This window comes from Schistocerca cancellata, chromosome 8 (genome assembly GCF_023864275.1).
Source record: "Schistocerca cancellata isolate TAMUIC-IGC-003103 chromosome 8, iqSchCanc2.1, whole genome shotgun sequence".
In the NCBI taxonomy this organism is placed as follows: domain Eukaryota; kingdom Metazoa; phylum Arthropoda; class Insecta; order Orthoptera; family Acrididae; genus Schistocerca; species Schistocerca cancellata.
Window position 1 is genome coordinate 253,531,833 of NC_064633.1, and position 27,903 is coordinate 253,559,735.

The window sequence follows — 27,903 nt, forward strand, 5'->3', positions numbered from 1 at the left end:
TGCGAATGAGAGAAGGTGACTTAGAGGTAGCATGGTAAACTATAGTTTATTTCTCAAAAATGAATTTGGAACCTTATGAAACGCAAGTGGCTATTTAAAAATTTATATTAAGTATAACAAAGAACAAATGCTTTCAGTTACAGTCATGCATCCTGGGGTGCGTCAGGAGCTTTGACAGATTTAGTTCTGGTCCAGGCAAGATTAGGATGGTGTATTACAAAGCTGGCACATTGTGAATATAAGTTTACAAAACAAATACCTATCGAAAAATAGCTTATTGTTTCGAGTGGTGGACACATGGTTTCTGAAGCACAGTATGAGTAATCATGTTTATGTGCGCGTATACACTTTTCGTTCTGCAGCACATTTTGTAAACACAAGTAAAACAAACTGGAAGTGTAAAGATGCTGCATCTTATATCTGTAATTGTGTTTACAAAATGTGCTGTAGAACGGAAAGTGAATATGTGTACACAAACATGATTACTCATGCCGTGCTTCAAACACGATGTATTCACCACTGGAAAAAGTAAGTTATTTTTCGATTTGTATTTGTTTTCTAAACTTATACACACGTGGTACTCACTTTGTAATAGACCACTGTAAGCACACCACGAACAAAATTAACGTCAATGAGGAAAAAAAATACATGTAGATTGTCGATGCGCCTTAAGATAAACACCCAGTGTGCGTTGAAAACAAAGCTATTGTTTTTCATTTTACGAAAGTAATACATTTACGGAAGCAACACTAACAGAAGCTGAAAAATTTAATTTCTACTATCTGTACAAATTAGTCTCAAGATGTACTCTCCGTGAAAGATGATGGAATGGATTCCATGTACTAAAGATTCTTCGGGAAAGAAAATATAAAGCCTGAGAGCCGAGGAGCAAAATAATTTCTTTTTGAGATCTAATTATAAAGTATTGATGTTTCAGTACTGTGTCATAGATGTGTTTTACTAGACGCCGCTAGAATGAAAGGAAATATTCTGCGAAGGAGTGCCTAAACGTAAAGCTTACGATTTTTCACGTCAAAACTCTTACATCTTTTGAAACAAAACAAACGTTATTGAAGTTCTACGTCTTTATTCCTCATGTTTACATATTTGTTCCTCAACATTATAATCTTGGCAGCAAACACATTTCTTCCAACGAGAGACTAGATTGTTCATACCGTCCCTGTAGAATGCTTGACTTTGTTGGCGGAGCCACGGCCTCACCCCTGCTTGCACCACTTCATTACTGCCAATGTGACATCCTCGACTGTGTTATTAAAGCTTTGGAAACGAAAAAGGGATGGGGCCAAGTTGGGACTGTATGGTAGATGATCGATGGCAGAAAACCAAATATGTCGGGTTGTTGCAGGTGCCACAGTTCTGTGAACCTTTTGCCCCATTCTCTTCACCTTGTCTTTCTCACCCCAAAAAGCCACATTCGTTAGTTTTGACCTCCACTTCAAATGTGGTTACATTAGTACCTCCATCCATATCAGACCTACCGACCACCAGCAGTACCTCCACTTCAACAGCTGCCACCCGTTCCATACCAAGAAGCTACTTCCATAGAGCTTAGCCATGCGCTGCCGTCGCATTTGCAGTGACGTGTAGTGCCTTTGCAGATATATCAAGAGTCTGCAACATACCCACCCTTCGTGTGTCAGTACCACGTAGGACCGGGAACAACTGAATCACTTTATCCGTCACCTTTTCCATTACTTCTCGACGTGGCATGAAATTAGGCATATTCTACCTAGTATCCTTCCCACCCTGCCAACAATGGTGTTCTACCGACCACCGACCCTACGTAATATTCTTTTCCGTCACTGCTCCACTCTTGCTCACAATCACTTGCGTCTAACGCCATATCCCTGCAACAGACCTAGGTGCAAGACCTACCCCAACAGCATCCCACCACCACCTGCCCCAGTCCGCCATCGTCGTCTCGTACGCCATCAAAGGCAAGGCTTCTTGCGAATGCAGTCACGTAATTATAAACGTAGGCTAACATCTAGTCACCATTATTAGCGACCTACCAACATAGGTTATAATCTTCATACATGGTCGTCTGTTGATTGTTGTTATCATTTATAGCTACTGGTCGATTTAAGCTTTTGTGCCTCTCGAATACATACCACTAACAGGAGACAGTTTAGAGATATCTGTGAGAACAGAAATAACAACATCTAAAATGTTCTCAGGCCGCCGTATCTCAATCGGCCAAAACTGGAGAGGTTCACTTTCTTGTCCGTCCGTGTGTTCGATCGTTAAGACCCTTTTTTGTGACCTCTGGAGGTATCAAGTTGAAATTTATGTCAACTGTTAATGTCTACTGTTCCTTAAGGGTGTAAAAAATTAGGCTTTTATGTAAATGCAGTCGAAAGACACGGTCATTGCCTTCACATGTTTTAATACTCGCAAAAGGCACTCACCAAAATCTATAGATGAACTACCTAAATGCATAATTAGGTTTGTACGGAGCTCTCATAGCGCGTACCTCATTCGGACTTGTCTGGTTCTTATACTTACCTATTCTCATTCCATCATTATCTGATGGGACACAAGATATTTTCGTGATTGCTCTCCATACTATATGGCAGAAGACCTGACTGATGTTGAGAGAAATTGTTTACTCCTGGTGGAACTTGAGAAACAGCAGCAGATGTTGTCTTCCCTATGGCGGAGCTGTGAATTAGGTGACAAGGTCATAAACGCTAAGTACTGCACTGTGGCCCCTAATTAAGTGAAGAGAAACTTGGAAGGGCACAACAAATTTGATCTGATCCTTCGAATAAATACGAAGGGTGAAGCTATAAAATAACAAAACTATAAAATATCTGCTGCATATTAAATTGTGTTGATCTGAACTAAGAAGCTTGTAAACTGTAAATTATCATTATTATGTCTGATGTTAAATTGCTAAAATTTCCAAACCGTTTCATGGTGGCTGAAATATTCGGTACTCCAATGCTGATTACAAATGCTCGTGTGCCGTAATAACTCGCTAAACAAATACTGTGTGTCAACATCGAAACTCAAAGTGAGAACAGCACCGTTCGAAAGGAGGAACGTCAAATGCAATCAGCACGCGCAATATTGCACCAGTAAACAAGTGAGAGACCAATCGATGATATTCCATCGCAGCGCCAAGCTAGAAAGCGGGGTATTTGAGAAAGAGTAAAATTTAGAATTCTCAAATGCGTTTCTGCAATTCAGCCTTATAGTATTGCTGATACGTTTACATTATGCGGTAGGTAACATGGAAGAAGATACCTGGGAAGAGTTACTGAATCCTTGTTTTTGATTGGTTGTGGATGCAATATTCAACAGTTTCACGATTAACCTAGTTACATAATGTGCAGATCGTAAACAATAGAATAACTGGTTACACCCATGTAATCTGTAATTATGGTCCAACGTGTCTGCTAGCACAACTTCACTTTCTCTACGGTTTCCGCCTTGTTCTTCTAACAGCGAATGCAGAGAAATACCCACGTGATTAACACTTTGATAACCTCATTCTCCTTTACCGTCCCACGTCACCCCCTCCCCCCCTCCTTCCGAAAAGAAAGAGAATCCCGGTTCCCTCCACATATTCACTTCCCATACAGAAAGAGAAGCTCCTCATTTTCAGTTCCTATACAGGAGAAGCAGATTGTAAGAATGGAGAAACGAACACAATGTGCTACGGCGTTTGCTGAGTAAATAGGAACGCTTTGCAAAACGGCAACCACACGGTATGTTGTACTAAGTGGAAAAAAACCCACACCATATGTGCAGAGGAAACAACATTAGACCAAAGGCGACTTCACTTGTTACAAGAGTCATTGCATTAATGCTACGACAGCTTATGCTGTTTACAAATTTCCTTTCTTTTTGTTGGATGTTTCTTTATCTCTCACGCAAGTCTCCCAATGTGGCGTCGCACTCAATGAGACTTGGCGGCCGAATTTCTTGCCTGGGAACTCCCGGCCACTGACGCCATACTATCATTTCCCTTTCGTTTTCTCTTTATTTCTGTATCTGACAGTGTTTAGGCACTATGTGCTCTACCACTATGATTGCCCTCTTAATTGAAGCCCATGAAATCCCAAAGCATCCTTTCCATTCCAGACTGGGACCCATCGACTTCATTTACTGGAACAGCGCCTCGCTTCCCCCTACCGCCCCCCCCCCCTCCACCACTCGTGCTCCAGTGATTAGCCGTATAAAGTAGGGTCACCTGCCAATAATAATCATCGGCACAAGTTCACTCACTATTATTTATACGCACAATTATTCAATCCTCTAGCATGAATTACCAGTCAGTTATGGAAACTCCACTCGTGATATAACGCGGATTGTGTAGAGGTGATGGCCGGACATGTTGTGCAAGTATGCTGATGGCTCCAAGTTGAGAGAGGGAGAAAATGTGGGGATGTGCCTTTCCCTGTCCACAATTACGTGTATCAAAAATGTTTCCACCGCCGAACGCAACTTCGATTTCTTTCTCCGAAATCTATAGCCACACTAGAAACCGTAAAATACACTCCTGGAAATTGAAATAAGAACACCGTGAATTCATCGTCCCAGGAAGGGGAAACTTTATTGACACATTCCTGGGGTCAGATACATCACATGATCACACTGACAGAACCACAGGCACACAGACACAGGCAACAGAGCATGCACAATGTCGGCACTAGTACAGTGTATATCCACCTTTCGCAGCAATGCAGGCTGCTATTCTCCCATGGAGACGATCGTAGAGATGCTGGATGTAGTCCTGTGGAACGGCTTGCCATGCCATTTCCACCTGGCGCCTCAGTTGGACCAGCGTTCGTGCTGGACGTGCAGACCGCGTGAGACGACGCTTCATCCAGTCCCAAACATGCTCAATGGGGGACAGATCCGAAGATCTTGCTGGCCAGGGTAGTTGACCTACACCTTCTAGAGCACGTTGGGTGGCACGGGATACATGCGGACGTGCATTGTCCTGTTGGAACAGCAAGTTCCCTTGCCGGTCTAGGAATGGTAGAACGATGGGTACGATGACGGTTTGGATGTACCGTGCACTATTCAGTGTCCCCTCGACGATCACCAGTGGTGTACGGCCAGTGTAGGAGATCGCTCCCCACACCATGATGCCGGGTGTTGGCCCTGTGTGCCTCGGTCGTATGCAGTCCTGATTGTGGCGCTCACCTGCACGGCGCCAAACACGCATACGACCATCATTGGCACCAAGGCAGAAGCGACTCTCATCGCTGAAGACGACACATCTCCATTCGTCCCTCCATTCACGCCTGTCGCGACACCACTGGAGGCGGGCTGCACGATGTTGGGGCGTGAGCGGAAGACGGCCTAACGGTGTACGGGACCGTAGCTCAGCTTCATGGAGACGGTTGCGAATGGTCCTCGCCGATACCCCAGGAGCAACAGTGTCCCTAATTTGCTGGGAAGTGGCGGTGCGGTCCCCTACGGCACTGCGTAGGATCCTACGATCTTGGCGTGCATCCGTGCGTCGCTGCGGTCCGGTCCCAGGTCGACGGGCACGTGCACCTTCCGCCGACCACTGGCGACAACATCGATGTACTGTGGAGACCTCACGCCCCACGTGTTGAGCAATTCGGCGGTACGTCCACCCGGCCTCCCGCATGCCCACTATACGCCCTCGCTCGAAGTCCGTCAACTGCACATACGGTTCACGTCCACGCTGTCGCGGCATGCTACCAGTGTTAAAGACTGCGATGGAGCTCCGTATGCCACGGCAAACTGGCTGACACTGACGGCGGCGGTGCACAAATGCTGCGCAGCTAGCGCCATTCGACGGCCAACACCGCGGTTCCTGGTGTGTCCGCTGTGCCGTGCGTGTGATCATTGCTTGTACAGCCCTCTCGCAGTGTCCGGAGCAAGTATGAGGGGTCTGACACACCGGTGTCAATGTGTTCTTTATTCCATTTCCAGGAGTGTATATCAGCTCCCTTCAAGTTTCCTAGGTCCTCGTTTAATCTGATTCCATTCCATTCTATTTCATAATGTCTGAGGTTTAAAAAGTGGAATTCTAAACCAGTAACCCTACCTTAGCACTTATTTGGCAATACATCAAATGTGAAATCCAGACGCATATAGTAGAATTCCTGTCGGTTAAATCTCACTGCGGTATATTACATAATGCAAAAGCTAGTAATCTTGATACAAGCAGAAACTCAGGCATATTCGTTGACCTCAAACATTCGCCCTCTGAACTGTACCGTTTGGCTACACAGAATGCATTTCAACAATGCCAAGAAGGCTGGAACGTATCTCAACTATTCAGGGGAAGACATTACGCCTGTGCTCAGCCTGTTATACTACGCAGACCCTGGTTTCGCCATGTTCGCTTACCAGATGGCTGATACTTATTGTCTTCCATTCGAGGTTCAACCACGTTAACTTTTCATTGCACCTCCATTGCTTCGGAAACACTTCTACCTCGCTCTTTGAGTGTAACAACATTTGCGGACCTATGTTATATGAATTTTTCTTTAGTTTTACTAGTAGAATAAAAAATTAAAACATCTTCGTGAATCACCCTGTATATTTTGTATGTGTAGCTGTTTTAATTTAGGCTCTAAATAGTTTATTTCTAGTGCTCCTGTTTTTTCGCATTATGTAGTAACTTGTGGTGTTGATCATTAATGTTGTTCTATTTGTATCCCGGTTACATCATGAACAGATGACTCGTACTACGTGCCTCTTATTTAACGTTTAGCTGTCTAAATGGCAGTTAGCAGCCGGAGGACAAATAAATAAATAAACAATTTCGAAAAGGATTTCGTTGGTGGTGTATCCTGTATTACACGATTACACGTAATGAATGAAATGTTTGCAGTGTATTCAACATGTTTCATCCACACTTTCATAGCAATATTATAAAAACGGGAGTAGATCTGTCCGTTAGCTTTTCACGACTAAACCACTGAACCGATTTCTATGGAGTCGGGTATGGAAATAGCTTGAAACCTGAGGAAGAGTATAGGCTACTTTATAACGTGAAAGATACCGAGCCGTAAGAGGGCTAAGCAGGAAAGGAACACTGTTTTTAAATCATTGAACACTAACCGTGTTATAAGCGTATTAAATTTATTGCATAATGTCCTCGCTGTATAACGTACAGCTACTTGTATACGATTACACGATAAATCAGTTTAATCTATAAGCCGAAAATTCAACTAAATACCTAGGTATTACAATTACGAAACACTTAAACTGAAAGAAACAAGAAGGAAATGTTGTGGGGACGGCTAACCAGTCTGACTAAGGAGACTACCTACACTACGCTTTTCCGTCCCGTTTTAAAATACTGCAGCGCGGTGTGGGATCCTTACCAGATAGGACTGATGGAGTACATTGATAAGTTCAAAGAAAGGCAGCACGTTTTGTATTATCGCGAAATGTGGGAGTGAGTGTCACAGAAATGACGCAGGATTTGGGCTGGAAATCATTAAAAGAAAGGCGTTTTTGTTGCGACTGAATCTTCTTACGAAATTCCAATCACCAACTTTCTCCTCCGAATGCGAAAATATTTTGTTGACACCGACCTACATAGGGAGGAATGATCACCACGATAAAATAAGGGAAATCAGAGCTCATACGGAAAAGTATAGGTGTTCATTCTTTCCGCGCTATACGAGATAGGAATAATAGAGAATTGTGAAGGTGGTTCGATGAACCCTCTGCCAGGTACTTAAATGTGATTTGAAGAATATCCATGTAGATGTAGATGATGCAGAGATGGGCGCTCCTACCGACGCCCCTCAGCATGCTTCACTTAGCAGCGATGTGGCATGTGTGTAGCGTCATGCATTCGAAGGTTTAAGAAGGGACGGGAGAGGGGGTGTCGCATATCACGAGCTATTCTTACGTGAAGAGGCAGCCGATGGTATTGCACGTAGAATAGCTTATAGAAGAGATTACTCGTTCATCATCGCTCATCATAACAAAACAACTGATATGTGAGTGAAACCGCGAATAACTGCTACTAAACAATGAAAGCGGTAAAATTATTCGAACATTGTTCCAGGAAGATTAGCGATCTTTGAAATGTTATAACTTATTTCAGTCTACACGGTCACGATGGTATTTTAGTTGTTTTTTTTTTGTTTCTAGACGACTGTTTTCGATTTTATAAGAGATTATCTTGAGATCTTATACTCCTTGATGACCGTAGGTACCGTTGGCGTGGAGAAGATCCATCTCTGAAGGCGTGGAAAATAAAAATAAACAGCTTCTTTGCGATCACGACTGTGTTTAGTAAAATAAATTTTAATAAAAGAGGCAACAATTTGTTGTTATTATAATTACTATATTAATTTCAGAGAATCTATTTTTCTGTTTTATTCTTCTGCATCTGTATGTGTACAGTATCCATCAGTACCCAATAAACTTGGTATCGAAATTGCAATGAACAATAGATAGTTTAGAATAGAACTTTTCCATCAGTAGATACGCACTGTTTTTTCCGCGTATTTCTGTAAATGGAAACAATAAAAGTACATTTTTTGCACAGCACGTAACCATTAAGATTCGTTACCACTGGGAACATGTAGTAATTTACACAGTTTATTCCATACAGGTACGAAGGTAATATGTATGCAGGATTCCGTTATCGATCTCGATTGCATGACGCCATCAGCCCCCCCCGACCAGTCCTTTTCCTCCACTCAAGTCCCCTCTCTTTCCATAGGTTTCTAGTATTTTACCCACAATTAAAATGAAACAGCCAATCACAACCTAGTACTTCGGCGGCCATTAAAATGAATCATTGGGTGGAAAAGCAGGAGCTATGTTCATAAGTATCCCGGTAATTGGGACCTGATCACAAATAAATGTCAACACTTCACTTACATGTCTTTATAACATCAAAAAATGTTTTTTCTCAAATGCAGTACCTATCATCCCAGATGTGCCCAAACGAAATATAAGTATAACCTGGATTGAGTAAAAAGGGCACCATGTTAAAAGATGTATTGAAAATAATACAGTATTTAAAAACACCAGAAGTATCACTTTAGCTGCGTAGGAAGGCTATTACAAATGATTGAAGCGATTTCATAAATTCACTGTAGCTCCATTCATTGACATATGGTCACGGCACACTACAGATACGTAGAAAAACTCATAAAGTTTTGTTCGGCTGAAGCCGCACTTCAGGTTTCTGCTGTCAGAGTCCTCAAGAGCGCAGTGAGACAAAATGGCGACAGGAGCCGGGAAAGCGTATGTCGTGCTTGAAATGATGCACTCACATCAGTCAGTCATAACAGTGCAACGACACTTCAGGACGAAGTTCAACAAAGATCCTCCAACTGCTAACTTCATTCGGCGATGGTATGCGCAGTTTAAAGCTTCTGGATGCCTCTGTAAGGGGAAATCAACGGGTCGGCCTGCAGTGAGGGAAGAAACGGTTGAACGCGTGCGGGCAAGTTTCACGCGTAGCCCGCGGAAAATTGGCTCATGCCAAAACTAGAGACCGACAGCGCCGACTTCATCTTTCAACAGGATGGTGCTCCACCGCACTTCAATCATGATGTTCGGCATTTCTTAAACAGGAGTTTGGAAAACCGATGGATCGGTCGTGGTGGAGATCATGATAAGCAATTCATGTCATGGCCTCCACGCTCTCCCGACTTAACCCCATGCGATTTCTTTCTGTGGGGTTATGTGAAAGATTCAGTGTTTAAACCTCCTCTACCAATAAACGTGCCAGAACTGCGAGCTCACATCAACGATGCTTTCGAACTCATTGATGGGGATATGCTGCGCCGAGTGTGGGAGGAACTTGATTATCGGCTTGATGTCTGCCGAATCACTAACGGGGCACATATCGAACATTTCTGAATGCCTAAAAAAACGTTTTGAGTTTTTGTATGTGTGTGCAAAGCATTGTGAAAATATCTCAAATAATAAAGTTATTGTAGAGCTGTGAAATCGCTTCAATCATGTGTAATAACCCTGTATATAATCCCCAAGAAACATATAATGAACCTCATTATTAGGATTTCGATAACAACCCAATTCATTCGTTAAGAGGCGACACATGTCAGCGTTACTAATATCATTACAAATTTTATCTCTCTTGCTCTCACGCTCTCCCTCTTTATAGTGATCAATTGCATGAAGCAGTTTAACGTGTTGAACAAGGAATGGGAAGAAGAAAGCTAACACAAGACTACCATACATTTAAAATATATTACAAAAAAGTTTATGTACACGAATCAGCGCCGCCTGTCATAAGCACTCTAGCTACAATAAGGGATATTCAGAGTTAAAAATGTACAAGAATTTGACAGGTGTGTCTATTTACAGCTTTTGTTGGAATTAATTTATCTGTAGGAATCATTCTTCTGTTTACGAGCATTGATATCTGTGAGAATTTTAGCACAATTTTGAAGATCTCGTGCAGTCTAACTTGTTTTAAGAGGTCTAATTTTAAACAGTGAATTATATAATTCCCAGGTATCTTACATTGTGAATCACACGTCATTCACACTTTTGCTGTCGGTTCAAACGTGATGCTGTGTACAGTTTCACACATTTTGTCTATTGGTTTACTAAAAATGTTGCTACCAGTGTAACCGCCTGATCCGCTATAATTTTCTTTCGTGGCTCATCTTCATTTCCATTTTCGTAATTGTATTCATCCACTTATTCTTCTCCTCCTTCAATGTCTGTACCTTCAGATTTCATAAATAATTGTTTTCTTTAGGTTGTTCTCCTTCATCATTGACTGTAACCTCTCCGAACAGCTATCCCTCTTGAATCAATCTGTAGCAGTTTTAAATGGGTCAAATTACAATTTCCGGTACATACTTATCTTCATCTTCCTTTTTTGCAGCAACACTAGTTCCGAGTACGTATTTCATCGAGATTGCAACACCAGTCTTTTAAAAGAAATCTATCGGCTAAAGAAATTTAGAGGCTTGTTACAGCCATAATTGTCAGTCAGCCTATTGGAAACAAACGTTTCAATTTACATCACAGTCCAGAACTTCTCAAAGCTAGTGAATAGCGTGGAATTAAAAAGTATAACTATCTAAATTCAAATGGCGGCAGTCACACATTGATCAGTCATAAATTAAACATCAGAACATGTCGGGAATTCGTTCACATAGCCCACTATAGAGAATTTCATTCACAAGCATTACCTAAAACCCGGAGTGCAAAAAAAGCACCGCAACATCATTCACACAGACCGTTTTATAATCTGTAGAGAACGTAACGGATTGCAGTTTCATTCACACAGGCTATTAAAATGTAATAAGCTGGAACGTCTTCCCTTGTCTAATTGACCCAGGTTTCCGACGATTGTGGACCAGAAAGCAAAATTCGCTAACGTTATGAGCTTACCATCGAAAACTAGTTTCTAGGAACATCTTCAGAACCTCACAAAAGGAAAGACACACTGAAGCGCTTAAGCTTCAGTTTTATACTCACTAATCTCGTCAGTGGAATAAATCCCCCCGTTAACTGTTATCCTGACAATCTCTAAATGCACATTTTCAGGGTGGGCGTGAATATATTGCAAAAACTTAGATACAAGTTCAGAATATAAATGAAGAATTATTTAAAATATTAATTAGTGCAAGCGGTTGTATCGATTATGGCGTGCAACAGCTGAAACATTATAATAATTACGCAGTTTAGGTGTCTTGCCGAGAAAACGGCACCTTTCTTGTTCTTGAAGCAGTCCAAATCGGCCGCATATCTGCATTCACTGTAGACAATTATTTAGCACACCACCATTATTCTATTTTATTGAGAAGCAATCTCACTGGGCGTACTCATAGTTACATACAGCAACAGAATTAATGTGTCTATGTAACTTAATTTAGTATATAACTTCATGAATACAGTGATATTATTTGAGCTTGTGTTTCATTTATGTTGCAAGCTATTCTTACATATAAACGGCGTCTTGGTATGGCTAAAGGTTCCATGTTACAAACCTAATGAATAGTCCAGCACGAGCTAAAACTTTGGAATTATCCAATGTACGATATCCGATAAATAAATATTTTCAGAAGAGTCACTCTCGGTCAAACTTTCAAAGAACGGACCATAGGAAAAAAGCTATTGTCAGGGGCCCGAAGTTTGTGTTACGCGCGATAACATACTACCATAATTTGTCTGTTCTCTGATACCCTCAGACAAGACCGTAAAAACCGACAAATCAAACTGGCAACTTGGTGCCTGCCCTTTTATTGGTTTCCCTGCATTCTTTTTTTCTTTCGTGGAAAATGGGATCATATCTGACGAGCCATTGCCGCTGAATATTTGTGAAGACCAAAGAAAAAGACGGACCATTGAAATTGTTGATGAAACCTGGAATCTACATTGCATACTTGGATCCAAGTTAAGACATCGCACTTTTACCTTAGAACGCTAGTCCGAGCGCTTTCAGTAATTGTAGCTTGCTTCCTATCTTTGTCAAAATTTTTCGGAACTGTAGCAGTCATATTTGCGGAAGATCGCGTGTTCCAAATTATTTTTATCATACAGTTTATTGCAACAATATAGTCAATTAATTTAAAAAACTGGCCGAATTTTAACATGAGCACCGTAAATGGGAAGCAGCCCTAATTATTCCACCATTAATTGCAATTCCTGTTCAATTAAGCCATCATTGTTGTCATACCAAATTAATTTCATGAATTCATTCTCAATCGTGTTTAAGTATATGTCTTGCAACATACGTTACTTGTAGCATGGTGGTAAAACATCAACAATTACCAAAAATGGAACACGACAGACAACAGACGCAAACCGAATCCGTCTTGGACACTGTGTAACCTCCCCCCTCACTTATAGACCTCAATGACAGTGAAAAATTAAACCGCGTGTACCTAATGGAAATTTGGGAAAAGCAATCATCACCGAAGATAATCTGTCGGTAAAGATGGAGGAAAGGGTTACATCTAAATGAAAGGAAAAATGCAAATGAAATTGGTGGAAATTAATTTTGAGAAAAGGGTAAAATTAATAAAGAAAGTAAATGTGCGGTCGTTGCGTTAACAATTAATTGGCGTTAATTGGATATTTGAGATTTGAGGAAAATTACAGTCGCCAGTCCTATGGACAACTACTATAATAACTGAAAATGAATGATTAATGCACATATAATTAGCACTAAAAGCGTGGCGACTGAAGGTTGACAAGTGTTGTGTGAAAACTGAATGTTTGTCAGAAGTAATAAATTTCGCTACACTCTGACTTAATTTAGCAAAATAATTAATAAAACCGGAAATTTGAGAGTTAATTTAGTAACTGAAATTAATAGTGAAATTTGTTTCTGAAGCACTACGAAATTCAATAAAATAAGGTTAGTCTTGGGCTACCTCAACAATCATTTCAAAAGCTACTTGAATCTACGCAATTTAGAAATAAGAGATTTAACTTTGAACTTGAATTAAATGATTCTTAATAAATACCAATAGTAAAATTTAGTACGTACCAAGCTGAGCTGCAGTCGCAGGCAAGCTAAAATATGGTATCAAAACTCGCACTCTTAACTTGTGATTGTGTAATCCAAATATTGTAGCCAGCTATGAATATTTTAACTGAACTTTGAAATTAAAGCAGTGAAATGGAATGATATTACTTTAATGCTGGTGTTAGAATTTCCACAACACTCGCGTTCATTCCGGAAAAGGAAGGGACCCTGCTCGATGATGCAATTGGGACAATGAGCAACAAAGGTTCATGCTAAGTTGCTGTATTTTTTTCATGTAACAGTTTGAAAAGCTGATGTCTGCCATACAGTTCTAAAACTTTACATGCTTTTAGTCCTCCTTGTTGGTTGATTGAAGGTTTGCAGTCGTCGACCGGGGAGGTGGCGACACTCACTCATTGTCGGCCGTCGCTGTTGCAGAAGCTGGATGTTGGCGCGCCTTCTTCTAGACTCGGTCACCAGGCGAAACGGGCTCTTGATGTGCGCCAGCTAATGCTTCCCGTCCGCGACACCGTGTCAGAAACTATCATAGCAAGTCGAGCGCAAGTACATGCTGCCAAACCCCGAAAGCGCGGCAACTCGTGGGAGCGTCACACAACACCTGCTCCACCGCCCTACTCCAGCCAGACCCTCTCTGCCCGCGCTCCATGCGGCAGAATTAACACTACCAAAGATCCTAAACACTTTGGTTCTCCACACGACCTATCGATGTAATCGTTCGATAGCATAATTTTCCCTAGGCAAGACCCAGCGTAAAAATACAAATAATATTTACAAAACAAACCAATTATGCATCGACATAAATGCATAAATATATATATACAAATATTAAAACAATTACAATACATAAGGAGGCAGAAATGTCATATCTTCAGGTAACAAAATAAGGAAAAAATTCATAGTACCACAGATGGAAATAGGAGGATATGCATTTCCGACGTTACAACTGATCAAAACAGTGATAATGACTCCAGAGTTGACTTCAATAGTAACGAACAATCAGCAGTTAACGCCTAGTGACGGAAATTTCGTAAATACGCCGACAACTAGTCAAGTAGCTAGATCCAGCTCGGAGCCCATTGTTGTCCGTGACGTCACGTCAGGCGACTTGGCGGCGGCAGAGCAGTTTCAGTTGACAAATATTGCAGGGATGTGTGACGCTGTTATCAAGCAAATGACTGAAAACAAAAAAGACATTGAAGAACACATGACAGTTTTAAAAACGTGGCTTGATGAGATTAAAGCGGAATTAAGAGCACTAAATACATGTAATGATACTTTGTGTGAAGAAGTAGACAAGATTAACAAGAGACTGAGCGGACAAGTGTCCGAACTTGATTCAGAACTTTCCGAATCGAACTTACAGCAGGAAAAAACTACAAAAGACATAAAAGATATTCAAACTGATGTCAAACATTTAAACGCTACGTGCGAAGCTGTTGTCACTTAAGTCAAATCTTATCCGTCAGTTCATGACACAGTAACAACATACATTACTGTAACTGAAGGCAAAGTTAAGGCTATGGATAAACAACTTACAAACTGCAATTACACACTGACAACCATTTTGCCAACACAAATAAAGAATTTCATAACTGGGTTGATTAGAAAAATAAATATTTTCACCAATGTATAGAGGAAAAGTTACCGACGGTTAACCACGACAGCGAGGCCGAATTTGTCAAAAATAATAAACATGTTATAGCTGAGGCAGCTCAACCCAACGCAGCACAACAGAAACAACTAAACGATGACATATGATCGAGGATTAGTTTTGTGTTAGCAGAAGAGCCAAGACCGTGTTACGATTGGAGGCCGAAATGCACGCGTTTTAGCTCAAGCAGACTAGCGTGAGGAGGAAGTACTATACTGACGAGACGTCTGGAACATGACAAGGAATGAGAATTCAGAAAGCAGACGTAATTAGTTTGATACTTAACTTTAATCCATTAATGGTGAACGTCGCACTTGACGGTACATGATTCTCAATATTATCCGTTCAGAATACATTCTTGAAGATATTTCTCATAGTAACTGAATTGCTAGGTCGTAGCAAATGACGTAGCTGAAGGCTATGCTAAACTGTCGTCTGTGCAAATGAGAGACTATGTAGACAGTGAACCATCGCTAGCAAAGTCGATTGTACAACTGGGGCGAGTGCTAGGGAGTCTCTCTAGACTAGACCTGTCGTGTGTCGGCGCTCGGTCTGCAATCGCTGATAGAGGCAACACGCGGGTCCGACGTATACTAACGAATTGCTTCCGATTCAAAGGCTACCACCTAACAAGGGTGGTGTTTGGCGGTGACACCACAATTAGTAATGATAATAATCAAAATGCTCGCTTTGGTAATGAAAACAGATACATGTGTGAGGCGTATCTTCCGTACACAACACACTCCTCATAGCAACAACAGTACACACCTGTATACATGACACCTAATTACAATCTCGACATTTATGGGAAATACATTCCTTTCCATTCACCAGCCAATCACTCCGATAATAGTAGTGGAAGAAATCGACATTGTAGTGCCAAAGAAGAAGAAAGTCAGATCAAACATCGGCAATTTCAACCTTTCATCCCAGAAAAACGTACTGTACATCCTGTAATTTTTATGAACACGTTTAGAAATGCGTTCCCAAGAGCATGGAGTGATCGAAAGACAACTTCGTACATTATAGGTTACATCCAGCGTGACGCAGCTGTCTGGGCATATAATGAAGCCGACAGATGCGTGACATAGGAGCAAATTGAGAGAACTTTCTTGGCTAAATTTTGGTCGCAGTCGGTAGAAGAAAGACTTAGGAAACAGATTGTGGAACCAGAGCCTTTCAATGCTGAATATGACATTTTGCACCAATTGTTTTGAGAAATATCTGAACGTGGGACACATTCTTGATGAACCTGTAGCTATATGCGATATACTCGTCGAGCTGAAAGCCAGATGGTGTTTTAAGTTTAAAGAGAAGTTACTACACGTTCCAGACGATGAGGCAGAATATTTTCTGACTGTGCTTGATACTGGTGATATACGAGGATCAACGTTCGCACGGCCAAACAGCAGCTACAATGTTTACGTCAGTGGCATGCAAAACGTGCAGGCTAGCCAATTTAATTCTGACGCGCCGCTGTCGATTACGCAGCGCAGCAGAATCAATAGCTTCCTTCCGAAAACCAATACACATGCCAAAATCAGCAGACACACCACATTATGAACAATAATCATATCACACAACAAGCGACAACCAACAGAAGACGCGCCGCAACAACAATAATGGAAATAACAAAAAGGGAAACCACAAAAACTGGAACAAAAACAGAAAAAATTATCAGCCTATACAAAATTAATAGCAAAACTACGGTATTGCCTACCAAAATACTGGTCCATCACATCAGTACAACATCAACACAGGTCAGTGGCAAATGCCGCCACAGCCTGTACAAAATCTAAACTGGACTTTATTCACCAAACTGCAGATAAGGCAACGTGCTCAGCCACAAAAGCCACGACATATTGGATACAAAATAACCTAATGCAAATGTAATAGAAGTGCCAAGTGAAACTCCATCTCAGCCTGCACCAATTACGACGACGTCAAACTAAAAGACAGTCATCACTGTGCTCCAGGTTGGGGCTGAAGAAGGTGTTGGGGGCGACTTCAATATCAAATCATTGTTTGACACACCCAATGATGAACAAAACAATGATTATGTAGCAAATAGGTTTAAGCAGCAACCGCTGTTATTTATATATTACAATCATGATGACGTTTTATCTGATGAACTAGTATGGGAAAATACAAAATATCGTTTATCTAGCAACGAGATAGTTTTAGCTACAACTCCTGGTATAGTATGAGGCATTCCAACCAGTATCGGTTTGGACACAGGAGCGGAGGGGAGTGTTCTGTCGTATAGTTTCTATACGAAAATGGCTGAAATTGATCCTGTACCAGTGTTTTCTGTTCAAAAGTCTATGGTTTTTACTGCAGTAGGTAATAAGTCTAGTAGAGTTACGAAACAGGTTTTTCTGACTGTTAAGGTAAGTAATGTAAAAATAAATGGCCATTCCTCGTGGTCCAGAATTTAGTTACTGATTCTATTATAGTTTTAGATATGTTATGTGATAAGGACAGTATTACTGACGTCTCGAAACGTTTCCATATACATAAGAGCAATGAAATTACGATTGACTTGGATACAAGGACTCTCAAACATGACAAGTATTGTACTGGCTACAAAATAAATTTTGGCAAAAGAGCGACGAAACAAACATACAGACACTGGCACGTGATACAGATTATGATGATTTGAAAACACTAATTAGCCATAATTTAAGTGGAACCACTGCTATTAATGGTGTTGAATCCAATGAGCTTATTCAAGTACTTTCTAAGTATATGCAGGTCTTTACTAAATGACCAGGAGTCATTAAAACATATGTTTATAAAATTGAGGTCAATCCTCACCAAATTTTCCATCAAGAAACCTATAATGTACCACTATCTCCACGACCTGCGGTCTGGCAAGAACTTAGACAGATGTTAGAGTGGAAGATCATCGAACGTTCCACATCTCCCTACTCTAGTCCATTACTTGTTGTCAAGAAACCTAACAGAAATATTAGAGTGGTGTTGGACGCACATGCCATAAATGAAATTGTACTACGAGTACGCACTAAACCACAAAATTTAGAGGAACAATTACATAAATTATTAGATGCTAAGTACAATTTTTCACAATCGACTTGACAAGTTAGTTTTGGCAAGTGGCGGTCTTTCCTAGTACCAGACAATATACTACATCTACACCTACATTTATACTCCGCAAGCCACCCAACGGTGTATGGCGGAGGGCACTTTACGTGCCACTGTCATTACCTCCCTTTTCTGTTCCAGTCGCGTATGGTTCGCGGGAAGAACGACTGTCGGAAAGCCTCCGTGCGCGCTCGAATCTCTCTAATTTCACATTCGTGATCTCCTCGGGAGGTATAAGTAGGGGGAAGCAATATATTCGATACCTCATCCAGAAACGCACCCTCTAGAAACCTGGCGAGCAAGCTACACCGCGATGCAGAGCGCCTCTCTCGCAGAGTCTGCCACTTGAGTTTGCTAAACATCTCCGTAACGCTATCACGGTTACCAAATAACTCTGTGACGAAACGCGCCGCTCTTCTTTGGATCTTCTCTATCCCCTCCGTCAACCCGATCTGGTACGGATCCCACACTGATGAGCAATACTCAAGTATAGGTCGAACGAGTGTTTTGTAAGCCACCTCCTTTGTTGATGGACTACATTTTCTAAGGACTCTCCCAATGCATTTCAACCTGGTACCCGCCTTACCAACAATTAATTTTATATGATCATTCCACTTCAAATGGTTCCGTACTCATACTCCCAGATATTTTACAGAAGTAACTGCTACCAGTGTTTGTTCCGCTATCATATAATCATACAATAAAGGGTCCTTCTTTCTATGTATTCGCAATACATAGGGTCAGTTGTCACTCCCTACACCAGGTGCCTATCCGCTGTAGATCTTCCTGCATTTCACTACAATTTTCTAATACTGCAACTTCTCAGTATACTACAGCATCCTCCGCGAAAAGCCGCATGGAACTACTGACACTATCTACTTGGTCATTTACATATATATTGTGAAAAGCAATGGTCCCATAACACTCCCCTGTGGCACGCCAGAGGTTACTTTAACGTCTGTAGAAGTCTCTCCATTGATAACAACATGCTGTGTTCTGTTTGCTAAAAACACACAGCTGGTCTGATATTCCGTAGGCTCTTTCTTTGTTTATCAGGCGACAGTGCGGAACTGTATCGAACGCCTTCCGGAAGTCAAGGAAAATAGCATCTACCTGGGAGCCTGTATCTAATATTTTCTCGGTCTCGTGAACAAATATAGCGAGTTGGGTCTCACACGATCGCTGTTTCCGGAATCCATGTTGATTCCTACAGAGTAGATTCTGGGTTTCCAAAAACGACATGATACGCGAGTAAAAAACATGTTATAAAATTCTACAATAGACCGACGCCAGAGACATAGTTATATAGTCTTGCGCACCTTCTCGACGACCCTTCTTGAAGACTGGGACTACCTGTGCTCTTTTCCAATCATTTGGAACCTTCCGTTCCTCTAGAGACTTGCGGTAAACGGCTGTTAGGAGGGGGGCAAGTTCTTTCGCGTACTCTGTGTAGAGTCGAATTGGTATCCTGTCAGGTCCAAGGGACTTTCCTCTGTTGAGTGATTCCAGTTGTTTTTCTATTCCTTGGACACTTATTTCGATGTCGGCCATTTTTTCGTTTGTGCGATGATTTAGAGAAGGAACTGCAGTGCGGTCTTCCTCTGTGAAACAGCTTTGGAAAAAGGTGTTTAGTATTTCCGCTTTACGCGTGTCATCCACTGTTTGAATGCCATCATCATCCCGGAGTGTCTGGATATGCTGTTTCGAGCCACTTACTGATTTAACGTAAGACCAGAACTTCCTAGGATTTTCTGTCAAGTCGTTACATAGAATTTTACTTTCGAATTCACCGAACGCTTCACGCATAGCCCTCCTTACGTTAACTTTGACATCGTTTAGCTTTTGTTTGTCTGAGAGGTTTTGGCTGCGTTTAAACTTGGAGTGAAGCTCTCTTTGCTTTCGAAGTAGTTTCCTAACTTTGTTGTTGAATCACGGTGGGTTTTTCCCGTCCCTCACAGTTTTACTCGGCTCGTACCTGTCTAAAACGCATTTTACGATTGCCTTGAACTTTCTCCATAAACACTCAAGATTGTCAGTATCGGAACAGATATTTTCGTTTTGATCTGTTAGGTAGTCTGAAATCTGCCTTCTATTACTCTTGCTAAACAAATAAACCTTCCTCCCTTTTTTTATATTCCTATTAACTTCCACATTCAGGGATGCTGCAACGGCCTTATGATCACTGATTCCATGTTCTACACTTACAGAGTCGAAAAGTTCGGGTCTGTTTGTTATCAGTAGATCCTAGATGTTATCTCCACGAGTCGGTTCTCTGTTTAATTGGTTCAAATGGCTCTGAGCACTATGGGACTCAACTGCTGAGGTCATTAGTCCCCTAGAACTTAGAACTAGTTAAACCTTACTAACCTAAGGACATCACAAACATCCGTGCCCGAGGCAGGATTCGAACCTACGACCGTAGCGGTCTTGCGGTTCCAGACTGCAGCGCCTTTAACCGCACGGCCACTTCGGCCGGCTCTGTTTAATTGCTCGAGGTAATTTTCGAATAGTGCACTCAGTATAATGTCACTCGATGCTCTGTTTCTACCACCCGTCCTAAACATCTGAGTGTCCCAGTCTATATCTGGTAAATTGAAGTCTCCACCTAAGCCTATAACATGCTGAGAAAAGTTATGTGAAATGTATTCCAAATTTTCTTTCAGTTCTTCTGCCACTGCTTTCATATTCGGGGGCGAACATATCAGTTCTGTGTTCTTCCTTTCGGACTGAGTGTCAGTTGAGGAGTATTTATTACTGCTTTGGATAATGTGCTTGGTGATGAGTTAGTTGAGACTGTTACACTTATTTCAGTGATCTTTGGATAGCTACTAAGACTTTGAATGAACACCTTAACACTCTAGAAAACATTCTGTGTGAATTTGCACACGCTGGTGTAACAGCTAACCTCAAGAAGTCAAAATTTGCTTGTTGTGAGATTAGGTATCTTGGACACATAATTAATGCACAAGGTATACGCCCTGTTCCAGGTAAGTTGGACGCTATTAGGCATTTTCCCTCTCCTCGCACTAAAAAACAACTTAAGTCATTTCTAGAACACTGTCCTTTCTTTCGTCGTTTTCTGTCGCAACAACTACTGAACAGTAAGTATCAACTGGATTTACTTATGAAGAATCAGGTATGAATCTGGTATGGGAAGTGCCAGCAACATTTTGGTCACACTAAGCGCGTATTGGTGAATGCCAACAATTTAGGCAATCCAGACTTTAATTTAGATTTTTGTATGACGTGTGACGCGTCATGCAGTGGTTTGGGTTGTTACCTGTTTCAAGTAGTTTAGAATGGAGAAGTGTAACAGATAAAAATCATTTGATTTTCAAGCCATACTATAAGTGTATGTGAACGTACATATTCAACCACTGAACTTGAATCTCTGTCTACCGTCTGGGCTTTCAAAACGTTTAACCATTATTTGTATGGCAAACACACAAAAATTTATACAGATCACCAAGTTCTGACATTTTTGTTAACATGTAAGTTAGTTCATCGTACGTTATGACGCTGAGCTCTATCTCTGCAGAAATACTCATTTGGGATTGAGTACATTAAAGGTAAAGGCAACATCATTGCTGATGATTTGTCTCGTCTTCCACAAGGTATGAATGTTTGTAACACTGGTTTTGATTATGTGAACGACTGCAGAATATTCCTAATGCGGGATAAAGTTTATTACCAATATTACATTGATATGTGGAGAAATATGGCAGCTTTACAAAAATCTTATCAGCACTAGACAAGGTAATAACTTTAGTCATAAATCAACCTGACCTTCCACTGCCTAGCTCTTATCTGATATATAATGATGTGTTATCCTATCGTCGTCATCCTGATGGCTCCAACTGGTGTGTATGTATTCCCAAGAACTCTGAAGACGACTTAATCTCTCACACACACTTAGCTTGGGGACATTATGGAACGAAGAAGTGCCTTGCGAAACTTAGCACATACTGTTATTTCGCTAATATGAGACTAAAAATTCACAACGTACTTAGAACATGCATATCTCTTCAGAAATCTAAACTTCAGAACCCATCTTCAAAGACAGATCTAGATTCCATACTACCAAGCATACCTAGGAGACTGTAAGTACGGATATTAGTGGTCCACATCCAACAAGTAGCGGTGGTGTGAAATATAATTTAGAAGTTTATGACATATTTTCTAAACATGTTAAGCTGTAAGCCATAAAATCTGCAACTGCTGACGCAATCATCAGACAAGTGTCACGTGACTACATTCCTCACGTGGGAAAACTCATGGTAATTTTATGTGACAGCGCCACATACAACACAATATATAAATAGCGTAAATAATTAAAAGGACAATAGCATCTAGAGTACCTCTATCTCGAAGTTTAGCCCACAATCTAATCTTCCTGATAGAATTTTCAGAGAACTGAACAGATTCATAAGGACGTATATACCTGCACAGGCCTCAATTTGTAAGTTATTTATCACTATTTGAAGAATTTCACAACAGCCAGAATATATATGACACAACCTATACACCTAACGAGCTGTTGTTTGACCACAATGAATCAAATGAGTGGAGTGATCCGTTGCCAAAGCTTTTATCTCAGCTGCTGTCGCATGATGAAAAGTAAGAGCAGTACTAGCCACACTGACGCAGAAACAGATGCTACTCTAGTACTATTAAGCGAAAGCAGGAATGCAACGTAGGCATGCAAGTACTACTGCGTACTCACCACACATCTTCTGCACTAAAGCGGCGCAACGCGAAGTGGCGTCTGCTGTACGACGGTCGATATGTAGTTATCAACATACCGCATCCTAGTGTGTACCTGTTGTAGAATCCAAAAACAAATTGAATCATTGGGCTTCACGCTCATCGAGACTTAAGAGTATTTTGTTCTACGCAGTAAAAATATCTGATTTAGTAATGAATAAGTAAACTGTATATTTATAAAATTTATGTACCTCTCACTACTACTGCAAGGAAATTAGGTAGCACGAGAAAATTTATTTCAGCTGATCCAGTCAGCAGCAGAAGAAAGAAGAGATTTCGACATCGCCGAACGTACATAAACAACTTAAGAGTAAATCTTAACGCAAATGTTATGACATGTACGTAAGTGTGATGAAAGTATTTGATACTACACGATTCAGGATTTAAAGTCACTTAGTCTTGCACAAAAAGGTGTGCATTATTCAGGAACACACATTTTCAATAACTTGCCAGCAGCCACAAAGAGCTTAACAACCGATGAAATTCACATTAAGAGAAGCCTAAAGGATTTATTGGTGGCCAACTCCTTCTAGTGCAGTGATGAATTTCTCAGTAAAACCAACTGATTTATATATATAGCTTCTGCACAATTTCAGTTCAGTAATGTGTTCATTGTAAATAAGTATTATAGTAGTTGTATTACATGTTTATTACCTTATAAATAAATAAAAAACTTTTTAATTTTAAATTCAGTGCATTTGTATTCGTAAAATGACTCTTCCAGATAATGGTCATTAAAAAATGACGATCATTCCACTTGGGACCTGTGGAATGGTACACTAGCTTATTTGTTTTAATTGCAAATATTTGTCATATATTGTTGTTTTCCTGACATGTTCCACATCCTGGAGGACCTCCTCGCTACGGATCAATTGGATTGAAAGTAAATCTAATCTAATCTAGTCACGAACAGTAGCGTCGATCAAGAACTCATGACTGATTGATGTGACCACAAAACCACACGTCAACCAAACAGTTACCTAGGAACGGATTAAATGCACTTCATACTGTATAACACATGTTTATATGAAGCCAAGGCCATATATTGTATGCGCAAAGTTGACACTCGGCGCGGTGCCTGATGGGAGCGACAACAAAGGCATTTGGCATCTACAGCCGCTACCATCAGCCAGCGCGCCGTGTGTCAACTTTGTTTGTGCGTACAATACACACACATGTCACACGAGAACTATGTAGGTTGGATTTTAGTGTGTTGTCTTAGACGTTTGTCCATTAGCATATGTGCACTTGGGCTTGGTTGTTGATGTATCCAGATGTGTGTAATGTTTCCAATTTTGGGTGACATCATTCGCGAATGCAAAATTTGGTTATATAATCTGCAATGTTCGTAAAGTTATACTTGTATTCCATATAAAGCCAAAACGTGATGTATTTATGTCTAAGTAATGTATTTATGTGTCAGTATCTATATTTATGTAAAGCAAAATGTAATATGCTGGCATGTAAATGTGATCAGAATTTGTAATACGTATCAAAATGTGTAAAATTACGAGCTTCATGTGATGGAGACTGCTTTAAAGACATTCTACATACATCGCACTACCTGTAACGATGAAGTATGTGTCAAAGTTGTTAAAACTATTCTTCATGTATCTATATGGACATGATTGCGGTGAAGTATTTATGTAAATACTTGTTAACAAACATTCTTTGTTCATCGCCAGATAAACTGTGAGCCTTTTGGAACTGTGAGTGTGAAGTGCAATAACATTTGTAGTACATAGCATAATGACATTTACCGTGTCGCAACTTTGCAAAATAAAGAACTGGTACACCACTGGACCTACGGTCGCGCCACACAAAAGCATTCAAGACAACTCCATGGGTGGCTGAGTTTTGAATGAGACTTCAGGGAATGTAATGTTCTGGGAATACGACGGCCACCCTCACCTGGACTCATCTAGCATGAGTGCCAGCATTTTGCCGTCGGAAGTCTTGCATCCATGCCTTCACGGAACTTATGTTGAGGAATGGAAATCCACTGGTCTTCAATCACGTGACACATGACCTAGGAAGGACAGTGTTATCAGTGAGAATAAACAGTTGAACTAGTGAACATGCCCACATATCGATTGTCAAATCTGTGAATAGTGGTGTAGATATGCATTAACATTTACATTATGCAAACTACAAAAACAAAGCTTACCTTTGCGTTGTTATTGTATGTATTATGAATATGAACTGCAAAGGAAGACGCGTCGTAGAAGGACAGCTAATCTGAAACAGAATGATATTTTAAATGCAATACTTTCCATTGGAGACAATGATCAATAATGAAATGTATTTTGCTTCAACATATGTAGTAGTTTTAAGATTATTGCACCTGTTTTGGATGTTAGTGCAAATTTCTTATAAAAAAATTCATGGGATGTCCTGTCACTGATGTCTTGGCACACGCACATACGAACTGTATATAAACTATGATCATCGTGTCGCGACTTCAACTAACAATCTAACGGCTACTGCCACACAGAAATACACGCGACTACGCATGTGTAGATCACGTAACTAATGAGGAGGAATTGAATAGAATTGGGGAGAAGAGGAATTTGTGGCAGAGCTTGACTAATAGAAGGGACCGGTTGGTAGGACATGTTCTGAGGCATCAAGGGATCACAAATTTAGCATTGGAGGGCATCATGGTGGGTAAAAATCGTAGGGGGAGACCAAGAGATGAATACACTAAGCAGATTCAGAAGGATGTAGGTTGCAGTAAGTACTGGGAGATGAAGAAGGTTGCACAGGATAGAGTAGCATGGAGAGCTGCATCAAACCAGTCTCAGGACTGAAGACAACAACAACAACAACAACGCATGCGCGGTAGCCTCAATACCAACATTCACCTGCATCATTCAAATACTGCATACCATGAATTGCATTTCAATATATATGTAAATGTTTTACTGAATATGCTTTAGGGTGAACTGCTCGCCTGCAGGTGTGTTGTTTAGCCTCGCAATTCAGGAAGCAATTTGAAGGCAATTTTGGAGGATGGGTGTGGATTTATTGCAATATATATATATATATATATATATATATATATAAGTGGCGTTCAAAAAGAAGCGAAACGAGCCGGAGGCATAATTACAGAAACCAGTACCTGTATGTTAGGAGTATTGACCCAGGCTGTTGAGAGACTTGTCCCACTGTGACACACGGCGGTGAATGGCTGTCCCATAAAACTCCCGGGGCAGTGATGTTAACCAGTTCCACAAGTACAACTGGATGTCGTCGTACGAGGTGAATCGTTCTCCCCTCAGAGCCTTTTTAAGGGGACCAAAAATGGAGTAATCACTTGGAGAGAGGTCCGGACTGCATGAAGGGTGGCCGAGAGCCTCCCATTTGAAATACTGCAGGAGTGCCCCGACTATGTTGGCCGTATGAGGCTTTGCATTGTCGTGGAGCAGAATGACCCTATGGGTGAGATTGTGTTTTCGTTTTGAATTGATCGCTTGGCTAAGGGCGGTCAAGGTTTGCGAGTAACGCTGGGAATTCACTGTTGTCCCGTGCTGTAAGAACTGAATCAGAAGGGCGCCATCTTGGTCATAGAACAACGTTAGCGGAACCTTTGCTGCACTCGTGTGGACGACGACGTCCAGCTGCACGTGCGGAACTGGTTAACATTGCAGCCCCAGGAATTTTATGAGAACACATTTACCGTCTTTTGTCACAGTGGGACAAGTGTCTCAACAGCCAGTGTCAATACTTCTAACATACAGGTACCGGTTTCTGTAATAAGGTCTCCGGCTTGTCTCCTTTTGGACACCACTTACAGATGTAAGTTCAGAATGTAAATAAGGAGTTACTTAAGACACTGATTACTATAAGCTGCTGTACCTATTGTGGCGGGCAACCGCTGAAGCATTAGAATAATTACGCAGTTCAGCTGTCTTACCGAGAAGACGGCACCTCTCTCGTTCTTGAAGCGGTCCAGATCTGACGCATATCTGCCATCGCTGCAGATAATTATTTTATACACCCCCATTATTCTATTTTATTGAGACGTAATCTCACTAGGCTTACTCATAGTTACACACAGCAGCAGAATTTATATGTCTATGTAATTTAATTCAGTATAATATTTTGTGAATACAGTGATATTATTTAAGCTCGTATTTCATTTACGTTGCAAGCTATTGATCCAATTAAATTGCGTCTTGGCACTGCTAAAGGATCCGTATTACAAACCTTATGAATAGTCCATTACGAGTAAATAATTTGGAATTATTTAATCTACGGAGTCCAATAAGGAAATATTTCTAGAAGAGTCACTCTCGGTCAAACTTACAATGAACGGACCTTACGCAAAAAGCCATTGTCAAGCGCCCAAAGTTTGTATTACGCACCGTTAAAAATTTTTACTCTGATCACATACTACTATCATTACCTATTACTATTTGTGTTCTATTGTATTCGCAAACCAAACCGGAGAAGCCGATAAATCAAAAATCTAATACATGATTACCATAGAATGACGACACTGCATCTTTTATCGCATATCGTCTGACAAATATGACTTCGAAATAAAAGTCACAAATCTCTCCGTCGGAAACTAAAAACGCAACTGTAGTTTCAAGAACGGCTAAAGTATCTTCCGGCACACTTAATGGAAGGTTAAGGACGCAGCCCCAGGAGGCAAATCCAAGATACTTCTCTCTCTCTCTCTCTCTCTCTCTCACACACACACACACACACACCACCACCACCACCACCACCACACCCTCACACACACCCCTACACTGCCCCCACACATACCTCCACAAATGCCCACATCCCTCCAGACACCCTCTCTCTCTCTCTCTCTCTCACACACACACACACACATACACACACACCCAAACACTCACTCACTCCCGCGCACGCAAGTCAGGCATATCGAGATCTAATCGGGATCGCA